This window comes from Sus scrofa, chromosome Y, assembly GCF_054392235.1.
Source record: "Sus scrofa isolate SSC_HxYL_T2T_F1_AM1 chromosome Y, Sscrofa_HxYL_maternal_Yorkshire_Landrace_v2.0, whole genome shotgun sequence".
NCBI lineage: Eukaryota > Metazoa > Chordata > Mammalia > Artiodactyla > Suidae > Sus > Sus scrofa.
The window spans coordinates 10,280,247-10,304,557 of NC_139402.1; the positions used below are offsets into that span (position 1 = coordinate 10,280,247).

Below are 24,311 nucleotides of genomic sequence, written 5' to 3' on the forward strand. Positions count from 1 at the left end.
CCCACCCCCTAAACCCGGCGCCGCCAATTGATGCGAAGGGCTTGCCTCACGTGACCTTTGTTGACTCACGTCACTTGCGGCTCAACCGAACTTGCTAGATACCCAATCACTCCCACGAAGTCACCGCCGACCCGTACAGGAACCGGAAGGGGCGCAAACTTTCGTGGGTAAATTGGTTAGCGGACTCGCTGATTTGGAAAAGGGTGTGCAACATGTACAGCAAACTGTTCTACATCGTTGTAAAAAATGGAGTGTCTCGGCCTCGTTAATAACAAGCTGAGGAAGGGAATGATGGAGAAGATTGAAACCTAGAAGATACTGCGGCAGACGACAGCACAGATGGAGGACTCATAGCTCTTTTTCAGCTGCGGCACTGACACAGGCGTTGTAATATTATGGAAACTCTCACCACCTGGATCATAACAAGTGTAACACTTGAACCTCCGATCCTGGAAGACAAGACTTTTGGCACCTTTGGAAAATAATAACCACGCGGCCCTAACTAACTCTTCCTGCCGGGTTTCCTATCCCGGGTCGTAAAGGGAGAGGTAAGAACCTTGAGACCACAGCCCACCCACCAGATCCCAGCAGCCTTTCGGGGAGTCTGGCTGACCAGCTAGAACTCCAAACGTTGTTGGTGCCTCCCGCACTGATCCCAAAATGGGCGGGTGATCCAAGCTGCGAAGAAATATTTAAGACCCTAACTGGAGATGCTGTAAGCCTTAGAAAACAAAACGTAACAATACTTTCTTATTTTGCTTTTGTCAGGTTGTAAATAATACAATTGTGGGGAAAATTAGGCCTCTGTAAATTACTTTTCTTAAAACGGGCAACTCTTGTGTGATACTTTATGCAATATCATCTGCGCTGTACCTCCAGTTGTTATTAATTGGGAAAATCCCTTTCTTTTTTTTTTTTGCTTTTTAAGGTCACACCCAACCCCACTCCCAGGGTGGAGTTCGCATCTGAGCTGTTGCTGCTGGGCCTGTGCCCCAGACACAGCAGTGCCAGATCCAAGCTGGGTCTATGACCTATACCACAGCTCACCACATGGCCAAATCCTTAACCTGAGCAAGCCCCAGGATCGGACCGCAACCTCATGGTTCCCAGTTGGATTCCTTTTAGCTGAGCCACGGACGGGAGCTCCTGAAAAATGCTAACTTTTAATAAGTATCTTAAAAAATACTTGTAAGATTAGGAAAATGCTTATTTTTTAAAAATAGTTGCCTGAAATACTTAGTTTTGGGAAAATTTCCCTTGATCTAAAACAGACAAAATGTATTTAAACTTTGATTTACATAAAGAGGAGGACAGTTTATGATAGTTACAGACTAAAGGGCAGAAACAGGTGATTAAGTAGTTGATCCTATTAGGGGATTGTTAAAAAAAAAAAATTGGGGGGTATATAAATTAATGGTAATGCAAGAAAGCAGGCTTGCTTAGCAGCAAAACCATGGAACAGAAGCATGAAATATGCCTCCAGATGATAAAGGAATAGTAAAATGAGACCTACATCTTGTTTAGTGAGGTTAGTAAGCCAGTGATTCCTAGGACATGCTTCTCTGTACACACTAAAAACAAAAACATAGGGAAAAGTGGCAGTCTACTGAAATCTGAGCTGATTTCCCATATGTTAGTGTGTATTATCACCTTTTTGCTCATTTCCATTGTGCCATGACAGTCCCAGTTTGACCAGACAGGGACAAGAAAACTCCCCCCCCCAAACTTGATGATGGAAGCTTGATATCTGCTACTATTTAGAGGAGGAGGAAGAAGGAGGTCTTAATCCCCTTCCCCACTTTTCCTTTGATTTTAGAACTGTAGCTATTAAGTTCTCAGCTTGGCATTCCTTTGCCTTCCTCCTTGTATTTCACACAAATCTCAGAAATGTCCTGTACTGATAAACCCTTTTCTTCTTCTTCTTTTTTTTTTTTTTTTTTTTTGCTCTTTAGGGCCGAAACCTCAGCACATGGAGGTTCCCAGGCTAGGGGCTAAATCAGAGCCATAGCCTCTGGCCTATTCCATAACCACAGCAACGCAGGATTTGAGCAGCATCTGTGACCTACACCACAGCTCACAGCAATGCCAGATCCTCAGCCTGCTGAGAGAGGCCAGGGATTGAACATGCAACCTCATGGTTCCTAGTCAGGTTTGTTGTCCACTGCATCAAGACGGGAACGCTGATAAACTCTTCTTACCTGTCACTCTGTTACTGAATTCTTTCTCTGCTGAAAGAATTACTTTACTTGTCTAAGTCCTAAGACAAATTATGTTGTTTCATTTAGAGATAGATGACTCAATAAATTCTAACACATTTAATGAGGAGCTCTGGAATCCCTAGTATTTTGCACCCGTATTTTCATTGCTCTTTGAAGAATAGTAACTGTACTACCTCTAGTTTAGTAGTTTATAGTCTAGGAGTTGCCGCCGTGGTGCAGTGGTTAATGAATCCAACTAGGAACCATGAGGTTGCGGGTACGGTCCCTGCCCTTGCTCAGTGGATTAAGGATCCGGCATTGCCATGAGCTGTGGTGTAGGGTCAAAGACGTGGCTCGGATCCCACGTTGCTGTGGCTCTGGCGTAGGCCGGTGGCTACAGTGCCGATTCGCCCCCTAGCCTGGGAACCTCCATATGCCACAGGAGCGGCCCAAGGAATAGCAAAAAAACCAAAAAAAAAAAAAAGTTTACTGTCTAATTAATTGCTTCCTCTGAAACACTTCTACTGTATTTTCCTTACTCTATTTGTTAATGATTACAGACAGATTCCTCAGAATGTCTGTAATGAGTAAATTAACTGCAATAAGGTGACCCTCAAGACTGAGGAATTTTTGGCATTTTTAAATACATTTGCACAAGCAGAAATACAGATATTGTGGAATATTTAGGTCATAGTTTATACAGATCTTAAAAGATCACATGACAAAATCATGACTAGATTTATACATACAGTTAAAGTTTGTCCTTTATATTAGCATCAAAAATACTTTCAAGAAGTTCCCTAGGGCTCAGTAAATTAAGGATCTGGCATTATCACTGCAGCAGCTCAGGTCACTGCTGTGCTGTTTTTGATCTCTGGCCCAGGAACTTACACGTTGCGTGAGAGACCAAAAAAAAAAGTTTCAAAAGTCTTTACAGCAAACCTAATTTTTTACCAGTGTTTCCAGTTCTTACTGGTGTCATTGGACCTTGATGAGAGAACTAAATATGGATTTGGATTTGAGAGGTTTGATAAGGAGCCAATTGTGAGTACTTTCATTGTACTTATGGGCATTAACAAGTGGTATGGTCAATTTATTTTTATTTCTAATAGCAGTTAATTGTGGGTTGCCCTGTCTTCTTAGGTTTATAGTTTGGTCCCAACCATTTCCACTATTAATCCAAAAATTGGATTCCAAGTGAATTCCACTTCAATCTCTTGAAGCATTGGTCAAGTTTCCTACTGTGATATTTCTCTTAAAAAAAAAAGAAAAAAAAAAAAGGTGGAGGAGGGAGGGAAAGAAGGAAGGAAAACCTTTAAAAGGAATTTTTTATAAACTTCTGAAACCACTATGGGAAGCAATATGGAGATTCTTCAGAAAACTAAATGCAGAACTACAGTATTATCCAGCAATCCCACTCCTGGAATGTATCCATTCAAAACTGTAATTCAGAAAGTTCCAGGCACCCCTCTCTCTCCATTGCAGCAATATTTACAATAGCCAAGACATGGAAGCAACCTAAATGTTCATCAGCAGGGAAACATATATGCAACTAAAGGTTATCATACTAATGAAGTAAATCAGAAAGAGAAACGCATACCGTATGATATCACTTATGTATGGAATCTATTATTCCATATAGACTTATTGACGGAACAGACCCACAGACATAGAGAACAGATTTATGGTTACCAGGAAGGCGAGGGGGAGGGAAGAAGGATGGATTGGGAGTTTGGGGTCAGCAGATGCGAACTAGTTTATATAGGGTGGATAAACAAGGTTCTCATGAATAGCACGGGGAACTGTATTTAATATCTGTGATTAGCTATAGTAGAAAAGAATAAAAATAAATAAAAGGTATTCCCCTAAGCAGTACCAAATGGACAACTATGGTTTTTCTCAGCTCTTTTTGTTTTCCTTTTCTTCTCATTATGTGTCTTCTGACCACCTCTATTCTGCCTTCTTTCCATTGTTATTGTTTATGTAACTACTTTTGTTTATGGAATGCACAGTGCTTGTGACCCTAAAAAAGTTCACACATGAACTCATTGGCAAAGTTCTGGAGGTAGCAATCAGATCTTCAAAAAATGGTTTGAGGCAGCCAGAAAATGATTTCTTGTGCTCAGTGTTTCACAGACCCAACTGATATACTAAGGCATCACTTACGGCTCCCTGAGAGATTGAATCTCTCCACCTGTTCAGGAGCAAAGTGTGGTTAGTTTCTTTAAATAAAACGTGCTGCAAGAATGAGACATTGAAAATCCCTTCAAAATCATAGAAGCATGCATAGAAAATGAGCAGGTAAATTGTTGTACAGCAGAAATCATCACAACCTCCGTAAATATGCTATACTTCAATAAAACTTTAACCCAAAAAAAAGAAAAGAAAATGAACAAGTAGACAAACATCTACAAATTTGGGCATCGTAGTCATCAATTCAGTGGAGATGGAAGAAAGGCTCATGGAATTATGTTAGCTCCTACCAATGAAACAGGAAGAGTATTAAATGAGCAGATAATATTTTTTTTTTTTTTTTTTGTCTTTTGTCTTTTTGTTGTTGCTATTTCTTGGGCCGCTCCTATGCCAGAGCCACAGCAACGCGGGATCCGAGCCGCTTCTGCAACCTACACCACAGCTCACGGCAACGCCGGATCGTTAACCCACTGAGCAAGGGCAGGGACCGAACCCGCAACCTCATGGTTCCTAGTCGGATTCGTTAACCACTGTGCCACGACGGGAACTCCAGATAATAATTTTTTAAATGCTTTCCAAAAAATTACCATTTCATTCTATGATTTAGCAACCATTTCCCAAAAGTAAATCTCCTATAGGCCATGCTGCTCCAATGTGACCCTTCCTTGGGAAGCTATATAAGTAAATTCATACAGAGTAAAGATTGCTACAAAATTTACCCAAATTTCTACAATGCTTACAAAAGAGCGATCAGGAAAGGCTCTCACAGAAAAGATGGTTAGGCAGGAGCTGTGGGTTGAGGGTATGTGTTGCAGACAGAGGTGACAACGTACATGTAAAAACATATAAGTCAAAGAATGTGGGAGTTAGGTAAATTCAAAAATTACTTGCAAGTATCGCTGTGATGAAGAGAGTGAAGAACCTTAAAGTCAAAATTAGGCAAGACCAGGAAGAGTCTAGAATGGCACACTAAAGAATTATATAACTTTATAATGAAATACTAAAGGTTCTCAAACATCCTTTTAATACCATAAAGCCAATTTCCATACAGAAAAATAATAATGGTGTGGTTATTGTTACTCCTTTTTTGAACAAATTACTTTTCACTGAGGTCAAAGCTGGTACCATGCTCAGTAAGTATCAGTGAGTTGGCTGACAGATATTCCTAGATACCAAAATACTTTTCTTTCCTTTCCTGTTTTTTTTTTTTTTTGCCATTTTAGGGATGCACCTGCAGCATATGGAGACTCCCAGGCTAGGGGTCTAATCTGAGCTGCACCCACCGGCCTACATAACAGCCACAGCAATGTGGGATCCGAGCCACATCTTCGACCTACACCACAGCTCATGGCAACACCAGATCCTTAACCCACTGAGTGAGGCCAGGGATCCAACCTGAAACCTCATAGTTTCTAGTTGGGTTTGTTAACCATTGAGCCACGACGGAAACTCCCCATTTGCTTTAGTCTTGAAATATTTCTTAACAAGTGTTGCACAAGGAGTTCCCGTCATGGCTTGGCGGAAACAATTTGACTAGTGTCCATGAGCATGAAGGTTCGATCCCTGGCTGCACTCAGTGGGTTAAGGATCCAGTGTTGCCATGAGGTGTGGTGTACGTCAAAGATGGGGCTTGGATCTGGTATGGCTGTGGCTGTGGTGTAGCCCATTGGCTACAGCTCTAATTTGATCCCTACTCCAGGCATTTCCATATGCTGCGGGTGACCTTAAAAAGACCAAAAAAAAAGAAAAAATTTGAAAAAGGAAGAAATGGTGTGGCACAAAATGGAAATCTGTATTGTTATTGCTAACTTCAGTAGAAAAAGACCTGTTTTTACATTCCTAAAATACTTAGTAGCTATTAGAATCTTTAATAATATTGTCCCCAAATCTTTAATTGTTCAACACTATCTATTTTTTTGTCTGCCCTACATCATGTGGATTTCCTGGGCCAGAGATCAGATCCAAGGCTCACTCATGATCTAAGCAGCAGCTGTAGCAACATCAGATCCTTAATCCACTGTGCCAGGCTGGATATTGAACCTGTAACACAGTGCTTGCAAGAGGCTGCTGATGCTGTTATGCCACAGTAGGAACTCCTACAACACAACACTGTCTTTTGCCAGAGATTTATTTTTATATGTATGTATATATGTATTTACAGCTGAACCTGCAGCATGTGGAAGTTCCCAGGCCAAAGTGATAATTGAAGCCATAGCTGAGGTCTCTGCTACAGTCAGTGCAACATAGGATCTGAGACACATATGTGATCTACACCACAGCTTACAGCAACATTGATCTTTGACCCACTGAGGGAAGCCAGAGATTGAACCTGCATCCTCGCAAAGACAATGTTGGGTATTTAACCCATGGAGCCACAGTGGGAACTCCCAAAGATTTACAACATTGCTGGTATTGGACTTGTTAAACTTGCTTGTCGTCCAGTTAGTCCAAAATCATATTCACAAATTTGAGGTAGGCATATCTGGTAGTGCTATTGTTTTGTTACATTAAAGTTTTTGACTATTCTGAGCAAATAACCACAATGGGTAGTTCAATAATTTCTAAAATAAGTGCACCAAAAGATGCTTTCCCTTTTTTAAAAAAAGGCCAAAAATAAACAACATATAAAATTTTACAATTTGCTCTTTTTGTATGTGTTGAGAATAAGCGGTCAAATATTTACAGTCTCCCTTCAAACTAGGAGAGTATTTGTCCATTTTTAGGTCTAGTTCCTATGCCAAAAATTTTTAGGGACTTGTAGTTCCCGTTGTGGCTCAGTGGGTTAAGAACCTGACTAGTATCCATGATGATGTGGGTTCAGTCCTTCCTTGGTCTCCTTCAATTGGTTAAGGTTCTGGCGTTGCTGCAAGCTGTGGCATAGATATATAGGCGTGTCTCACATCTGGATCTGGAGCTGCAGCTCCTATTTGACCCCTAGCCTAGGAACTTCCATGCACCACAGGTACGGACCTAAAAAGAAAAAAAAATTTAAGGACTTAAGGGTAGAAAAAAATAAGGCAATTGCAGAAAAGCAAGAGACATTAGTAACCCTAAAAACAAAACAATAATGTTAGAATTTTAAAATTAAGTATATTTTTATCATCCAGTGTCGTGATTAATAATATTCTCTTAAGTTCTAGGCTCCTCAGCCCTCAAGAGATGATAGGTGAGAGAGGGTGTTGAAATTACTCAGCTCCCAAACACTCAGCATCCCACTCTTGCCTTTTGATACACACCACTTTCTGTCTATGGAATGTGTATCTCCCGGGGCACTCTCACTTTCTAAGATGGCCTACATTCTGTCTCTCTCAAGAAATCTCACTTTTCATTTTGCTTCTCATTGGATTCCTTCTGTGCTGAGACACAACGTGAACTTCAGTAAGTCCTGAGACCAAGTGTGTGATTTCAGTGGAAAAACAGTGAGTTCAAGTCCCAGTCTGAGTTGTGCAATTTCAATTGCATCTATATGACCTTCCGGAAAAGACAAAATTACAGAGATAATTATTTCCTAGGGATTTGAAATGGAGAAAACATTGAACAGGGAAAACAAGGGGAATACTTTCAGGAATGAAACAATTACAATTCTATAATGGAAGGTATTGTACATTATACATTTATCAAAACCCACAGAACTTTGCAGTACAAAAACAGAATCTTAGGAGTTCCAGTTGTGACACAGTGGTAAGGAACCCGAATAGTATCCATGAGGATGCAGGTTCAATCCCTGGCCTCGCTCACTGGGCTAAGAATCCAGCATTGCTGTGAACTGTGGTCTAGGTCACAGACACAGCTTGGATCTGGCATTGCTGTGGCTGTGGGGTAGGCCGGCAGCTGTAGCTCCAATTCAACCCTGAGCCTGGGATTGCCGGGGTCCAGCCCCAGCAGCCAGGAGACGACAAACAGGAGGAAGGGCTACAAACAGGCTCAGAAAGAATTGGAGCCAACTCCCTCAGCAAATGCTGCAGATGACCTGTTTATTGAAAGGAGAGTATCAGCATTTATACATTTCACTCTTGTGTATGATTATACAAAACAACAATATGTTTTAGATTTTAAGTAAAGATTACATAGAAAGGAGTTCCCGTCGTGGCGCAGTGGTTAACGAATCCGACTAGGAACCATGAGGTTGCAGGTTCGGTCCCTGCCCTTGCTCAGTGGGTTAACGATCCGGCGTTGCCGTGAGCTGTGGTGTAGGTTGCAGACGCGGCTCGGATCCTGCGTTGCTGTGGCTCTGGTGTAGGCCGGTGGCTACAGCTCCGATTCGACCCCTAGCCTGGGAACCTCCATATGCCGCGGGAGCGGCCCAAGAAATAGCAACAAAAACAACAACAAAAAAGACAAAAGACCAAAAAAAAAAAAAAAAAAAAAAAAAAAAAAAAGATTACATAGAAAATACGTACAGGAGTTCCCGTCGTGGCGCAGTGGTTAACGAATCCGACTAGGAACCATGAGGTTGCGGGTTCGGTCCCTGCCCTTGCTCAGTGGGTTAACGATCCGGCGTTGCCGTGAGCTGTGGTGTAGGTTGCAGACACGCTCGGATCCCGCATTGCTGTGGCTCTGGCGTAGGCCGGTGGCTACAGCTCCGATTCAGCCCCTAGCCTGGGAACCTCCATATGCTGCAGGAGCAGCCCAAGAAATAGCAACAACAACAACAACAAAAGACAAAAAGACAAAAAAAAAAAAAAAAAAAAAAGAAAATACGTACAAACTGTACTTTTATTCTTAGAAAATAAATGTTTAGCAAGCAGAATAATAGGCATCTAATTTTTGCTTCAACAATGATTTGGCATAAGGTGATAGATATTCTTGCCTCAAGCTACCTATTGTGCTCCTATAGCAGGCATGAGCAGCCGTTAATGGGGAGTGGGGTATTCACACCGTGGCTTGCTTTTGAGGTCAGGCTGACCTCAGACCATTAGCAGATTGTGGGAACATAAACTGTCTTAAATAAACCTTATCTATACAGAAATCTTTATTAATTATCAAGTCTATATATCAAAGAATCTTGCCAATTATAAAAATAGTAATTTCCACCTAATGGGTCTCAACAGGTAGCATTTACTGTGGAAAAATATCTTGCCTTATAGTAGCCACGATTGTTGGGCCATGGGCAACACCCAAACCACCCACTAATCTGTCTCCATGGGAGCGGACCAACGTCCAACAAAATCCCCAGGCTTATGTGGAAGTTCTGTGTAATGTTTACTATTACTCCTCTGAAGGGAAACTTCCCATTCTAGGGAAAGTTCTTTATACATAGTTCAATTGTTTTCAACCTATTTCACAAGGGCTTAGGTTTATAAGTAGGTAATGGCCCATACTTGGGTGGAGCCTGAGGAATTTTGAGAAGATTCCCATTTTATGAGCCAAGAATGACTTACAACACACATAAAGGTCAGACAGGAAAGAGGCACAAGAATAGAAGAGGAAATCATTTTTCAGGAATTTTTGCTAAACAGGATCGGCTGGGGGATTCTTCGCAACTGCTTTGCAGCTTCAGTTTCTTCAGCCTCTGCTGTAGCTTTGCTTACAGTTAGGCCTCAGGCAGGATTATTCTTCTTAGCCACTTTGTGACTCCCAGCATGGGATTATTGTTTGGGCCCTTAAAAAGACCTAAAAAATAAAATAGACTCTTAGTGTATACACACGTAACACCCTCACATACTTAAGGGTCAGGAAAGGCCTGTATGGAATGCAAGGTGCTACAAAAGAACATAACTGTATTGCAGAATCCTTTAAGAAAAACTTACTGTGCTGTTCTGACATGAGTAGTAGGAATATGCAGATCTTCTGCTTATCTAAACAGTATCTCAAATTTAATATATTTTAAGAATATTTACCAACAGGGGTTCCCTTGTGTCACAGCAGGTTAAGGATCCACCATCATCATGGCACGAGTCTGAGTCACTGTTGTGGCTCAGGGTTGATCCCTGACCTGGCAACTTCCACATGCCATTGGCATGGACCAAAAAAAGAGTATATACCAACAGATCTGCTCCATAAGAAGAATTCCTCATCTCTGTCAGTGATAAATCCAATCTTAACTGTTTAAGTAAATACATTTGGTGTTATCTTCATATTATATATATAGTATATATATGTATGTGTATGTATATAGTATATATACCATATGTAAATACATGTCATGTAGGTATCTATTATACTACATGATTTCTTTTGGTTAGTCAAAAGAGATACCATTGTACATCTTTCATAAATGCAGTGTGGCCTAAAGTAAACTTTTGAAAAGAGGATACCCATGTATTCCAAATTCAATACTTCTGGAATTGACTTTGTTATCACCCTTGTATGAGGCAACTGTCATTTCTAGGTCAGTTTACAATAGCCTTATTCAGTGGTTTCCCTGATTTCATTGTTGTCTTTTATGACCTCTCATAAGTGCAATAGTCAGAGAGAAACTTTTCAATTTTACCAAGGTCTTTTCACTTCCATTCTCAAAACTTTCAGAGGTTCCGCGTTTCAGAGACAAAGCTGTAGGGTTTACCTGACATGATCTTGTTTAAATCTGTAAACTCATCTCTTTTTCATGAGCATTCTTGGCCTACTTTTATTTCTTAAATATAACCAGGTATAATTCTACCTTTGAAGAAGTTATTCCTTCTTCCTAATGGCCATATGGATGTCACATCCACTCTTTCAAATCTTTGTTCAAATTCAATTCAATTAGGCCAATATGCCTACTCCAGTAAAATTGCAACCTTCCCATTTTCTCTCATAAATTTCAGTCATCTTCACTATATACAGCTCTAGCTTGGCTTTTTTTGTTATAGTTTATCAGTTTCTTGCCTTTGATTTTGAACGTTATTCATTTTCTGTCTCTTCACACTAGAATGTAAGCTCCTGTAGTGCCAGGGTCCTCTAGTTGTTCATTGATATACAAAAAAGCAGTGTCTGCTGTATTGAATAGTGTCTGGCACAACAGCAACAACAACAACAAAAGACAAAAAAAAAAAAAAAAAAAAAGGAGTTCCCATCGTGGTGCAGTGGTTAACGAATCCGACTAGGAACCATGAGGTTGCGGGTTCGGTCCCTGCCCTTGCTCAGTGGGTTAAGGATCCGGCGTTGCCGTGAGCTGTGGTGTAGGTTGCAGACGCGGCTCGGATCCCGAGTTGCTGTGGCTCTGGCGTAGGCTGGTGGCTGCAGCTCCGATTGGACCCCTAGCCTGGGAACCTCCATATGCCGCAGGAGCGGCCCAAGAAATAGCAACAACAGCAACAACAACAACAAAAGACAAAAAAAAAAAAAAAAAAAAAAAAAATGAATAGTGTCTGGCAGCAGGAGTTCAAGAAATATTTACGTTTAAGCAAATTAATCCCCAAGGCAAAATTAAATAAGTATACTTATGAAATAAGTTAATAAGTTGCTGGCTTTTACTGTGAAACTATTTGCTGAATAATGAGGAATTTTAACTTTTACTTATATGACTCTAGAGCATGCAAATGATAGGATCTAAAAGGGAAGCACTGAAACTAGGAAGTTTACAGCAATGTCCTGAGAAAAAGTGTGAGAGAGAAAGAAACCAAAAGCTTGTGCTTGCTCAGATTTCCTAGTCAAATTCACACTTTTGAGATGTAATATTTAGGGACAGAATTTCATTTAGTAATTTAGTACCCAGGTCACACAGAATAGAATGTCCAAACACACACAGACACACACACACAGAAACCAATAAATAGAAGATAGTGTAAGAGTTCCATCATGGCACAGCGGAAACAAAACTGACTGGGAACCATGAAGTTTCAGGTTCAATCCCTGGCCTCATTCAGTGGGTTAAGGATCTGGCGTTGCAGTGAGCTGTAGTGTAGGTCGCAGACATGGCTTGGACCTGGTGTTGATGTGGCTGTGACATACGTTGGCAGCTGTAGCTCTGATTCGACCACTAGCCTGGGAACCACCATATACCATGAGTGCAGTCCTTTAAAAAAAAAAAAAAAAAAAGAAAAAAAAGACGGTGTAATGATCATTCAAGAACAATGGGTAAGAGTCTTTCATAATTGAAGTCATTGGGAACTACAACAAATTTCAAGAAAAATAAAGTATAAAGAAATTCTCGGGAGTTCCCGTCGTGGCGCAGTGGTTAACGAATCCGACTAGGAAACATGAGGTTGCGGGTTCGGTCCCTGCCCTTGCTCAGTGGGTTAGCGTTGCCGTGAGCTGTGGTGTAGGTTGCAGACGCGGCTCGGATCCCGAGTTGCTGTGGCTCTGGCGTAGGCTGGTGGCTGCAGCTCCAATTGGACCCCTAGCCTGGGAACCTCCATATGCTGCGGGAGCGGCCCAAGAAATAGCAACAACAACAACAACAACGACAAAAAGACAAAAGACAAAAAAAAAAAAAAAAAAGAAATTCTCATTGGACTTCCCTTTGTGGCTCAGCAGGTTATGAACCTGACTAGTATCATGAGGATGTGGGTTCAGTCTATGTCTCAGTGGGTTAAGGATCTGGATCTGGCTGCAGCTCCAGTTGACCCCTAGCCTGGAAACTTCCATATGCACAGCTGCAGCTCTAAAAAAGCAAACAAACAAAAAAGAAATTATCTGGAGTTCCCGTCGTGGCTCATTGTAAATTAATCTGACTAGTGTCCATGAGGATGTATCTTCAGTCTCTGGTCTTGCTCAGTGGTTTAAGGAACCAGTGTTGCCATGAGCTGTAATGTAGGTTGCAGATGTGGCTCAGCTGGCATTGCTATGGCTGTGGTTTAGGCTGAAAGGTACAGCTCTGAATCACCCCCTAGCCTGGGAACTTCCATGTGTCAGGTGTGGCCCTAAAAAGATCAAGAAAAAAAAAAAAATGGTAGAAGGGAAGAAAAGGAAAGGAAACTAAAGATAATCCACAATCCAAATGAAATACAGAATTAAGGAACAAATAGGAAAAAATAGAAAACCATAATAAAATGAAAGAAAGAAATGTAAATTTATAAGAAATTACAAAACACAAAGTGAGATAAAGTTCCACTTCTAAGTTGTCAGAATAAAAAAAAAATTTGTGGGGATTTGCTATCCTGGTACAGCAGAAATGAATCCGATTAGTCTCCATGAGGTTGAGTTCCTGGCCTTACACTGTGCATCAGGGATCTTTCGTTGCTGTAAGCTGTGGTATAGGTTTTAGATGCTCAGTTCCCGCGTTGCTGTGGCTGTGGCTAGTACATGTAGCTCCAGTTCAACCCCTAGCCTTTGAACTTCCTTATGCTTAGAGTGCAGCCCTAAAAAAAATAAAATAAAAATAAATAAATAAATAAATAAACTAAAAAAAATTTTTTTAAAGGGGGCCAAAAAAATTAGTGAAAAGATAATGTTTCATAGGCAAATACTACTTATACTGACAATAATAATATGGGACAAATTTTAACCAAATTTTTGTTCCTTTTTTATTTAAAAATTTTTTTAATTAACTGAGATGAGTTACCCATAATCATAAAAGGAGTTTCATGGTAGCCTATCAGGAATTTTAAACAATTCTAAACTTATATGCATCTCTTAGTATACCCTCAAAATATAAAGCAAGAAAATGGCAGAACTCAGTGGGAGATTTTATCATACTTACTCAATTAACAATAGATTAAGCAGTCAAAAAGAAATATGTACAAAGGCAAATTTAGTTTATTGTGATGGCCATATATAAAATATCACATCAGAACTATTAGAGACTATGTACTCACTTGAAGTACATTGCAAAAGTGGATGAATATTGGCCATTCTTTAAGTTGTAAGTGAAATATCACTTATGCTACGTTATCTGACCACAATAAAATTATAACAAAAAGATAACATAAAAACTCATATGTGGGAGTTCCCATTGCCTCTTAGTGGGTTAATATCCCAACCAGTATTCTTGAGGATGGGGGTTCAATACCTGGCCTCGCTCTGTGGTATAGGTTGCAGACGTGACTCAGATCTGGAGTTGCTGTGGCTGTGGTGTAGGCATGGTAGCTTCAGCTCCAAATAGACCCTAGCCTGGGAACTTCCATATGCCTTGGGTGTGACCCTTAAAAAAAAAAGGAAAAAATATCATATGTGATAATAAAATAATCAAAAGAAAATTTTAAAATTATGGGCCAGAAATCTCCATAATAAAAAAAGACCAAATATAAAATTTATTTTAGAAGAAATCTCATAGCCTAGATGCTTCAGTTAGAAAACAAAAAAAGGGGGAGTTCCCATCATTACAGTGGAAACAAATCCTACACTTTAAGTAGTTAGAAAAAATAATAACATTAAATATTTGAAAGGAGAACAAAAGCCATAAAGTGGAAAGTAAAAAATTTTCAATTAAGAGAAGTAGTGAAGCAGCAATTAATTTCTTGAAGAAGTTTATTAAAATTGATAAGTATTTGACAAGCACAAATAACAGGTACAGACAAACAGAATATAACTACAAATATTATATGGATACATTAAAAGGGGATGTTATAGGAGTTTCATGGTAACAGCAGGTTAGGCATCCTGCAAAGTCACTGCTGTGCCATTGGTTACAGCTGTGGGTAGGTTTGATCCCTGGCCTGGGGTGGGCATGTTTTTAAATTTTAAAAAGAGAGAGAGAAATGCTATACATAAACAACTTTAGACCACTGCATTTGAAAACCCACCACTGCATTTGAAAACATAGCTAGAAAGGATATATTCTTAGAAAAATACAATGTAATTGACTTCAGAATAAACAGCAAAACTTGGAAACACTTTAACCTCAAGTCAGTTGAATCTGCAGGTTAAAAATCCTGCCACAAAGATGCCCTTCAAGACTGCAAAGCTGTGGAGTTCCCATTGTGCTTCAGTGGTTTTGATTGGCTATTTATGGTAAGGCACAGAATGGTGGATTTCAGCCTCACATCTTCCTGGACAACAGACACCTCATTTCCAAAAGAGTTTTAGGGAGTTCCTGTCATGGCTCAGTGGTTAACGAATCCGACTAGGAACCACGAGGTTTCGGGTTCAATCCCTGACCTTGCCCAGTGGATTAAGGATCTGGCATTGCCATGAGCTGTGGTATAGGTTGCAGACGTGGCTCAGATTCCAAGTTGCTGTGGCCCTGGTGTAGGGTGGTGGCTACAACTCCAATTAGACCCCTGGGAACCTCTGTATGCTGTGGGAGTGGCCCAAGAAATGGTAAAAAGACCAAATAAATAAATTAATTAATAAAAGAGTTTTAGCAGTCAGGTTCTAGTAAAATTCCAGTTTTTCTGGTTCTGTGAGAGGAAACATGGGTTCTCGTGTTATTTTAGGAGTTTTTCCTCCTCTGTGCATGCCCTAGTTACATGCCTTGCAGTTTTGTCTCTGCTGTATCTGCAAGACAGCTAGATGCCCTGTTAAGGACATAGCACAGTTTGAGCTGGTCCCATGGTTAGAGGATTATAAAAAATTCTTACAGAAAAAGGAAGGGGAAATGATCACCAGCCAATATAAAGGAATTAATAAGATTTTAATACCTAAGTTGATTTTTAATTCCTTAACTAATTATTAGTAAACTTTCTTCAACAATGCGTAATAATTTCAGGTTAGATTTATCCCAAGAATATGAGAAAGTCCATATTTTAGTGATGAAATCCTAGGTGAATTTTTACCAACCATTCGCCTGAAAACAGTGTGTAGTGCACTATGTATAACATAGTTCATTTAATATGTATTTGTTGGAGTTCCCGTCGTGGCGCAGTGGTTAACAAACCCGATTAGGAACCGTGAGGTTGGGGGTTCGATCCCTGCCCTTGTTCAGTGGGTTAAGGATCTGTCATTGCTGTGAGCTGTGGTGTAGGTCACAGACATGGCTCAGATCCCTTGTTGCTGTGGCTCTGGCGTAGGCCAGTGACTACAGCTGTGATTCATCCCCTAGCCTGGGAACCTCCATGTGCCAAGGGAGCAGCCCAAGAAATGGCAAAAAGAGACCAAAAAAAAAAAAAATGTATTTGTTTTGACCACCTCAAAGAGCCAAAAAGACAGTAGAGAATACACAATCAAGATCTGGGGAAAGACTGAAATAAAGTATTAGGCTACTGAGAAGACCAATAGGAGGTTTGACTGATCTTATCATAGGTTGGTGAATTCAAGGAGACAGAAGTTGAAGTTTAGATCACATCAAAGTTGAGGGTGGGGGGTGTGAAATACATTCTTGCCCTGCTGGGTGGATGATCCTACAAGGCTGAATCCTAGAAATAAAGATAGACTGGAAAAGACTGCACCACATATTTACTTTTGCTACTTTAAATTATCCCAGGCATACAAGTTCCTGATGTTCAGTGGAGAGGAATCTGACTAGTATCCATGAGGATGCAGGTTCATTCCCTGGTCTCACTCAGCGGGTTAACAATCCAGTGTTGCTGTGAGCTATGGTGTATGTTGTAGACATAGCTTGTATCCTGTGTTGCTGTGGCTGTGGTGTAGGCCAGTGTCTGTAGCTCTGATTGGACCCCTAGCCTGGGAACTTCATATGCTGAGGGTGTGGCGCTAAAAATAAATAAATAAAAAATAGAACATTGTCTGGTATATACAAGATAGTCAAGTTAAATTAATTAGTTAAATTAATTAGGGGTGAAAGGAGTTCCCATCGTGGCTCAGTGGTTAACAAATCTGACTAGGAACCATGAGGTTTCGGGTTCGATCCCTGGCCTTGCTCAGTGGGTTGGGGATCCGGCATTGCTCTGTGAGTTGTGGTGTAGGTTGCAGACGTGGCTTGGATCACCTAGTTGCTGTGGCGTAGGCTGGTGGCTGCAGCTCCGATTGGACCCCTAGCATGGGAACCTCCATATCCCTTAGGAGCAGCCCAAAAAATGGCAAAAAGACAAAATAATAATATTAATTAATTAATTAATTAGGGGCGATGAAGTCTCTATACTGAAAAGAAGCAAATTAGTGGGAAAATACCACAAATATAATTCTTTTTTTTTTTTTTTTTTTGTCTTTTTGCCATTTCCTCGGGCCGCTCTCGCGGCATATGGAGGTTCCCAGGCTAGGGGTCGAATCAGAGCTGTAGCTGCGGCCCACGCCAGAGCCACAGCAACGCTGGATCCAAGCCGCGTCTGCAACCTACACCACAGCTCACGGCAACGCCGGATCCTTAACCCACTGAGCAAGGGCAGGGACTGAACCCGCAACCTCATGGTTCCTAGTCGGATTCGTTAACCACTGCGCCACGACGGGAACTCCCACAAATCTAATTCTAATACATCTAGTCATAGAACCCAAAACACACAAAATGAGAAATTGAATAGTAAGGAAAAAATTAATATTCTTATTGTACAGCTGTTCTCTCAATAATTGATAAGACAGTCAAACTAAAGAGTAATAAAAAGTCAATGATTGAGCCATATCATACTGATGTTATGGATGTATATATATATGTATATACACACACATATATATACACACACATATATATACATAAAATCCTGTATCTAACATTTAGACAATATATGTGTTTTCAATACATATTTAAACTTTTGCATAATGCAGATTTTCCCATGTTGTGGCATATATCAGTAATCTTTTCCTTTCTATTTTTTAGTAATATTCAGATATATGGAAGAACCAGTTTGTTTATCCTTTCATCCAATGAAGGACATTTTAGTTATTTCCATTTTTTTAATAATTATGATAGTATCTATATAAATAAACACTCCAACATAAATTTTTATTTCTCTAGAGTAGATTAATAGAAGTGGGATTATTGGGCCAATTTAAAACTAATTTAAATCCAAGTTAAATCTCTAAGAAATTACCTGTTTTTCCAAGATGGATGTGCTATTTCTGCAACACCACCAGCAAGATAAGACAGTTCTAGCTGCTTTCCACCCTCTTCAATACTTATTATTTAGAATGTTTTACTTTAGGAATTCTAATAGAAGTATACTGCTATTTTACTGTGTGTTAATTTTGATTTCCTTAATGGACAAAAACATTGATTACCTTTTCATATGTTCATGTGTGTTCTGTTTATCTTTTTGGTAATGTGATAACCATCTTTTTGGTTATCTTTTTCAAACTTTTGGACATATTTTAGAATGCATTGTTTATTTTTTTTAGTTTTACTGTGATTTACTTATAGATTCTAGATCCAAGTCTTTTGTTGGGTATGTAATTTTAAACATTTTCTCCAGTTTATGGTTCTTATTTATCTGATAATGTGAACATGAAGTTCACTTTATCAGATTTGCCTTTTTTTTTTTTTCCTCCTGCTTTTTAGAGCTGCAACCATGGCATATGGAAGTTCCCAGGCTAGGACCTGAATAGAGCTGCAGCTGCTGGCCTACATCACAGCCACAGAAATGCAGAATCTGAGCCTCATCTATGACCTACACAGCAGCTCACAGCAACAATTGATCCTTAAGCCACTGAGCAAGGCCAGGGATCAAACCCACAAACTACTCATACTAGTCAGGTTAATTATGCTAAGCCAAAACAGGAACTCCAGGTTTGCCTTTTTAATATCATGCTTTTTTTTCTTTTCTTACTTTTTTTTTGGGGGGTGCTGCCCCTTGGCATAAGGAGTTCTCAGGCCAGGAATCAGATCCAAGCCATAGTCAATACCTAAGCCAAAGCTGCTGGATTCCCACTCTCATGGGCCGGGGATTGAACCTGTGTCCCATTGTGCTCAACACACCACCAATCTCATTAAGCCACAGTAGGAACTCCTTCCTTACATATCATGTTTTTGATGTTAAAATCTAAGCACTCTGACAAACACAAGAGCACATATATTTTCTTCTATTCATTCATCAAATAGTTTTAATATTTTAGATTTTATACTTAGATCTATGACGCATTGTGAATTAATGTGTGTTCACAGTGGAAAGTACAGATTTATCTTTTTCGTATATGTGTATTTTTTCTCACATTTGTTGAAAAGACTTTATTTTTCCATTGATTGCTATTGCAGTTTAAAGATGTTATTTGTGAGGGTAGAAATTTTGTACTCTCCATTCTGTTACATTTGTCAATGTGTTTATCCTTTTGTAGTTATAGTGTTTTACTATAGCTCATTTATTACATCTCATTTTGAATGGTTTTTTGTTTTGTTTTGTTTCGTCTTTTCAGTGCCGCACACATGGCATATGGAGGTTCCCAGGATAGGGGTCTAATTGGAGCTACAGCTGCCCCCCTACAACACAGCCACAGCAATGCGGAATCCAAGCTAAGTCTGCGACCTACACTACAGCTCACAGCAACACCAGATCCTTAACCCACTGAGTGAAACCGGGGACCGAATCCCCAATCTCATGGTTCCTTGTCAGATTCGTTAACTACTGTGCCACGACAGGAACTCCGACATATAGTTTTTTTTTTTTTTTTTGGTATGTTGTTTAGTTCCAAATATTTGAGGATTTTTCTTTTTTTCTTTTTTTTTTTTCTTTTTCTTTTTAGGGCTGCACACGCAGCAAATGGAGGTTCCCAGCCTAGGGGTCTAATCGGAGCTACAACTGCCAGCCTACACTACAACCACAGCAATGCCAGATCTGAGCCATGTCTGTAACCTACACCACAGCTCACAGTAACACCAGATCCTTAACCCACTGAGCGAGTCCAGGGATCTAACCCACAACCTCATGGTTCCTAGTCAGATTTGTTTCCACTGCACCACAAAGGAACCCCCCAGATATTATTTTGTTAGTGATTTTTTTTTTTTTAGTTTACTTCTGTTATTGTCAGAATAAAGTGTTTGAATTTTCTCAGTTATTCTTCATTTAAGAAGATTTATCTTGTGACCCAGAACATGACCTATATTGACAAATGTTAACAGTGCTTTACAAACAAACTACTGGAGTTCCTGTTGTGGCTCAGTGGGTTAAGAACCTGACTAGTATCTACGAGGATCCCTGGCCTCCCTCATCAGGTTAAGGATCCAGTGATTCTATGAGCTGTGGTATAGGTTGCCTGCGGTGTAGTTTCAGATGTGTCTCCGATCTGGCGTTGCTGTGGCTACAGCATATGTTGGCAGCTGCAGCTCCTATTTGACACAGGCTGGGAACTTGCAGTGTGTTCCGCCCTAAAAGCAAAAAACAAACAAACAAACAAACAAAAACAACCAAACAAAACAAAAAACAAAATTATTGTTGGATTGAGCGTTTTGTATGTATCAACTTGATCAGGTTGTTTGGTTGTGCTTCACCTATTTTATTTCTTTGTTGATGTTCTATTTACTTGTTCTAATAATTACTGAGATAGCAAATCTCCAAACATAATTGTATATTTGTTCATTCTCCATTAGTTTCATCAACTTTTACGTTTTTGTTTTTGTTTTTGGCCACCTTGAGACATGGAGCTGCTGGGCAAGGGATCCAAGCCACTATGGATACCACAGCCACATTTTTGGCAGTGCTGGATCCTAACGTACTATGCTGGTGGGAGATCAAACCTACTTCCTAGTACTCCCAGGACACCTCAGATCTTTTGCGCATTAGCATGAACTCATTCTTCATATATTTTTACTTCATATTTTTTTTAATCTCTTTGGGTCTATGGATGCACGTTTAACACTGCAAATTTTCAGACTCTTTCTAATTAATTTCATGATGCCACAAATATATGACAGTGAAGACAGATGAAGACACAACAAGAGGAGTTCCCATAGTGGCTCAATGGTAAGAGATCCGACTAATGGAGTTCCCGTCGTGGTGCAGTGGTTAACGAATCCAACTAGGAACCATGAGGTTGCGGGTTCGGTCCCTGCCCTTGCTCAGTGGGTTAAGGATCCGGCGTTGCCGTGAGCTGTGGTGTAGGTTGCAGACGCGGCTCGGATCCCGAGTTGCTGTGGCTCTGGCGTAGGCCAGTGGTTACAGCTCCGATTTGACCCCTAGCCTGGGAACCTCCATATGCCGCAGGAGCGGCCCAAGAAATAGCAAAAAAGACAAAAAAAAAAAAAAAAAAAAAGAAATCCGACTAGTGACCATGAGGATGTGGGTTCAGTCCCTGGCCCTGGCCTTGTTCAGTGGGTTAAGGATCCAGCGTGGCCATGAGCTTTGAGCTGTGGTGTAGCTGGCAGCTACAGCTCCAATTCTAAAGCTAGCCTAGGAACTTCCATATGTGAGGGTGCGGCATATGGAAGAAGAACTTCCCCCTACCCCCCAAAAAAAACACAAGAAAAGAAAATGGCAGGCCATTGTGTCAGCCATTCAGAGACCTAAGGGTCATGAAGGCAAATGTTCAGTGGGTGAGAAGTCACCAAGGTCATTTTTGCTCTTTGAAGTGCTTGTCCTTGATTAGTCTGCACACCATTGGGGTGAACAGTGGATAATGTGTTCAGCAGCCCTCTTGAAAGAGCTGTAGGAGAAGTTTTCATGAAGGTCTCAATGAGGCTGAATGATGCTCCAGAATGAGCACAAAACAAATCTGGGATAGAGTAGACTCAGCTTAATTCAACATTGTTACCAGTTATTTACCAATTGATATGTCATGCCTTATTGGGAAGGACAACAATTCCAGGGTAAAATTGTCCCATTTTTGACAAAATTATATAGTCTTCAATTCCAAAAATTCCAGCATAGTATCATGACCAGGACCATCAGCACATACCAGAAAGTAGCATCATCACCATGGCTGTGGACCAGCTCAAGACTGATGAATACCCCATCTTGGGATTCCACCAGATGTTCTAATTAAAGAATATCAACCAAAGTTCCCATTGTGGCACAGCATAAACAAATCCCACTAGTATCCATGAGGATTTGGGTTCAATCCCTGGTCTCATGCTGTGGGTTAAGGATCCAATGTTGCTGTGGTTGAGCTGTGGTGTAGATTGCTGACGTGGCTTGGATTCTGAGGTCATATGGCTGTGGTGTAGGCCTGCAGCTGTTGCTTGGATTCAACCTCTAGTCTGGGAACCTCCATATGCTGTGGGTGTGGCCCTAAAAAAAAAAAAAAAAAAAAAAAGGACCAAGCCTTAAAAATTAAGGATTAAAAAAATTATGGGGAGAAAGGACTCAGATATTCATTTCTGGATCATAATTTATGGTAGATACTTTCATGTTTAATTCAAATATAAATGTATAGGAATTGGCAAACCAGTAAGTCGAGTGAGAACTATTAAGGCAGGGAAAGGAATTTTATTTAAGAAAGCTAGCTAATGGAAAAGATGACCCAGAATAGCCAAAGACATCCTGAAAAAGAAAAATGGAGCTGGAAGAATCAGGCTCCGGGACTTCAGACTATACTACAAAGCAACAATCATCTAAACCGTATGGTACTGGCACAAAGACAGAAACACAGATCAGTGGAACAGGATAGAAAGCCCAGAATAAAACCCACGCACCTACAGCCAACTCATCTATGACAAAGGAGGCAAGAACAAGCTGGAGAAAGGACAGCTTGTTCAATAAGTGGTGCTGGGAAAACTGGACAGCCACATGGAAAGGAATGAGATTAGAACACTCCCTAACACCATACACAAAAATCAACTCCAAATGGATGAAAGACCTAGATCCAAGACCAGACACTATCAAACTCTTAGAGGAAAACAGGCCGAACACTCTCTGACATAAATGACAGCAACATCTTCTCAGATCCACCTCTTGGAGTACTGACAATAAAAACAAAAATAAATAGGACCTAATCAAACTTCAAAGTTTCTTCACAGCAAAGGAAACCCTAAACAACACAAAAAGACAACCCACAGGATGGGAGAACATCTTTGCAGGTGAATCAACGGACAAGGGATTCATCTCCAAAATTTACAAACACCTTCTGCAGCTCCGTACCAAAAAAGCAAACAACCCCATCAAAAAATGGGCAGAAGATCTAAACAGACAGTTCTCCAAAGAAGACATACGGATGGCCAAAACACACATGAAAAGATGTTCAATATCACTCATAATTAGAGAAATGCAAATCAAAACTACTAGGAGGTACCACCTTACACCAGCCAGAATGGCCAGCATCAAAACATCTACAAACAGTAAGTGCTGGAGAGGGTGTGGAGAAAAAGGAACACTAGTACACTGTTGGTGGGAATGTAAATTGGTGCAACCACTGTGGAAAGCAGTATGGAGATTCCTCAGAAAACTAAACAGAACTACCATTTGATCCAGGAGTCCCACTCCTGGGCATCTCTCCAGAGAAAACCATGACTCGCAAAGACACATGTACTCCGATGTTCATTGCAGCACTACATACAATAGCCAAGACATGGAAATAACCTAAATGCCCACCCATAGAGGCGTGGATCAATAAGATGTGGTATATATATACACAATGGAATATTACTCAGCCATTAAAAGGAATGAAATACTGGCATTTTTAGCAACATGGATGGACCTAGAAATTATCATACTAAGTGAAGTCAGCCATACAATGAGACATCAACATCAAATGCTTTCACTGACATGTGGAATCTGAAAAAAGGACAGACTGAACTTCTTTGCAGAATAGATGCTGACTCACAGACACTGAAAAACTTATCCTCTCCGGAGGAGACAGTTTGGGGGGTGGGGGATGTGCTTGGGTCATGGGATGGAAATCCTGTGAAATTGGATTGTTATGATCATACAACTACAGATGTGATAAACTCATTTGAGTAATAAAAAGAAATGAAAAGAAAAGATGGCAGAGTAGAGTCCTTAAATAGTATTTTAATATCTTACCATAGGTAAAAGTCTTTTTTTTTTTTTACCTAGCTTCACCTGTAGCATGCATAAATTACCTAGGCAGGAATCAAAAGTACACCAGCAGCATCCTGAGCCACAGCTGTGAAAATGCCAGATCTTAAACCCATTGAGCGCAGAGGCCCCAGCAGCACGACAGCAGACTTCCCAAGCCCGGGCTGGCTCGGCCTCTGATCCCCAACACTCAGGCTGCCTGGCAGCTGCCCGGTGGCACTGTGAAATTTTTGGTGCTGGTTCTTCTGTGGAGGTGCTGCCGCAGGAGGGGAGCTTCCTCAGATTCAGCATAAGTGAGGAGGACCACAGTGGGAGTTCAATGATGTGC

General features: G+C 40.5%; 1 pseudogene; it reads left to right on the forward strand.

Moving 5' to 3' along the window:
• The first annotated feature begins 17,399 nt into the window (after nucleotides 1–17,399).
• On the forward strand, nucleotides 17,400–23,871 carry LOC146394358 (nuclear transport factor 2 pseudogene; annotated as a pseudogene).
• Nucleotides 23,872–24,311: the final 440 nt, after the last annotated feature.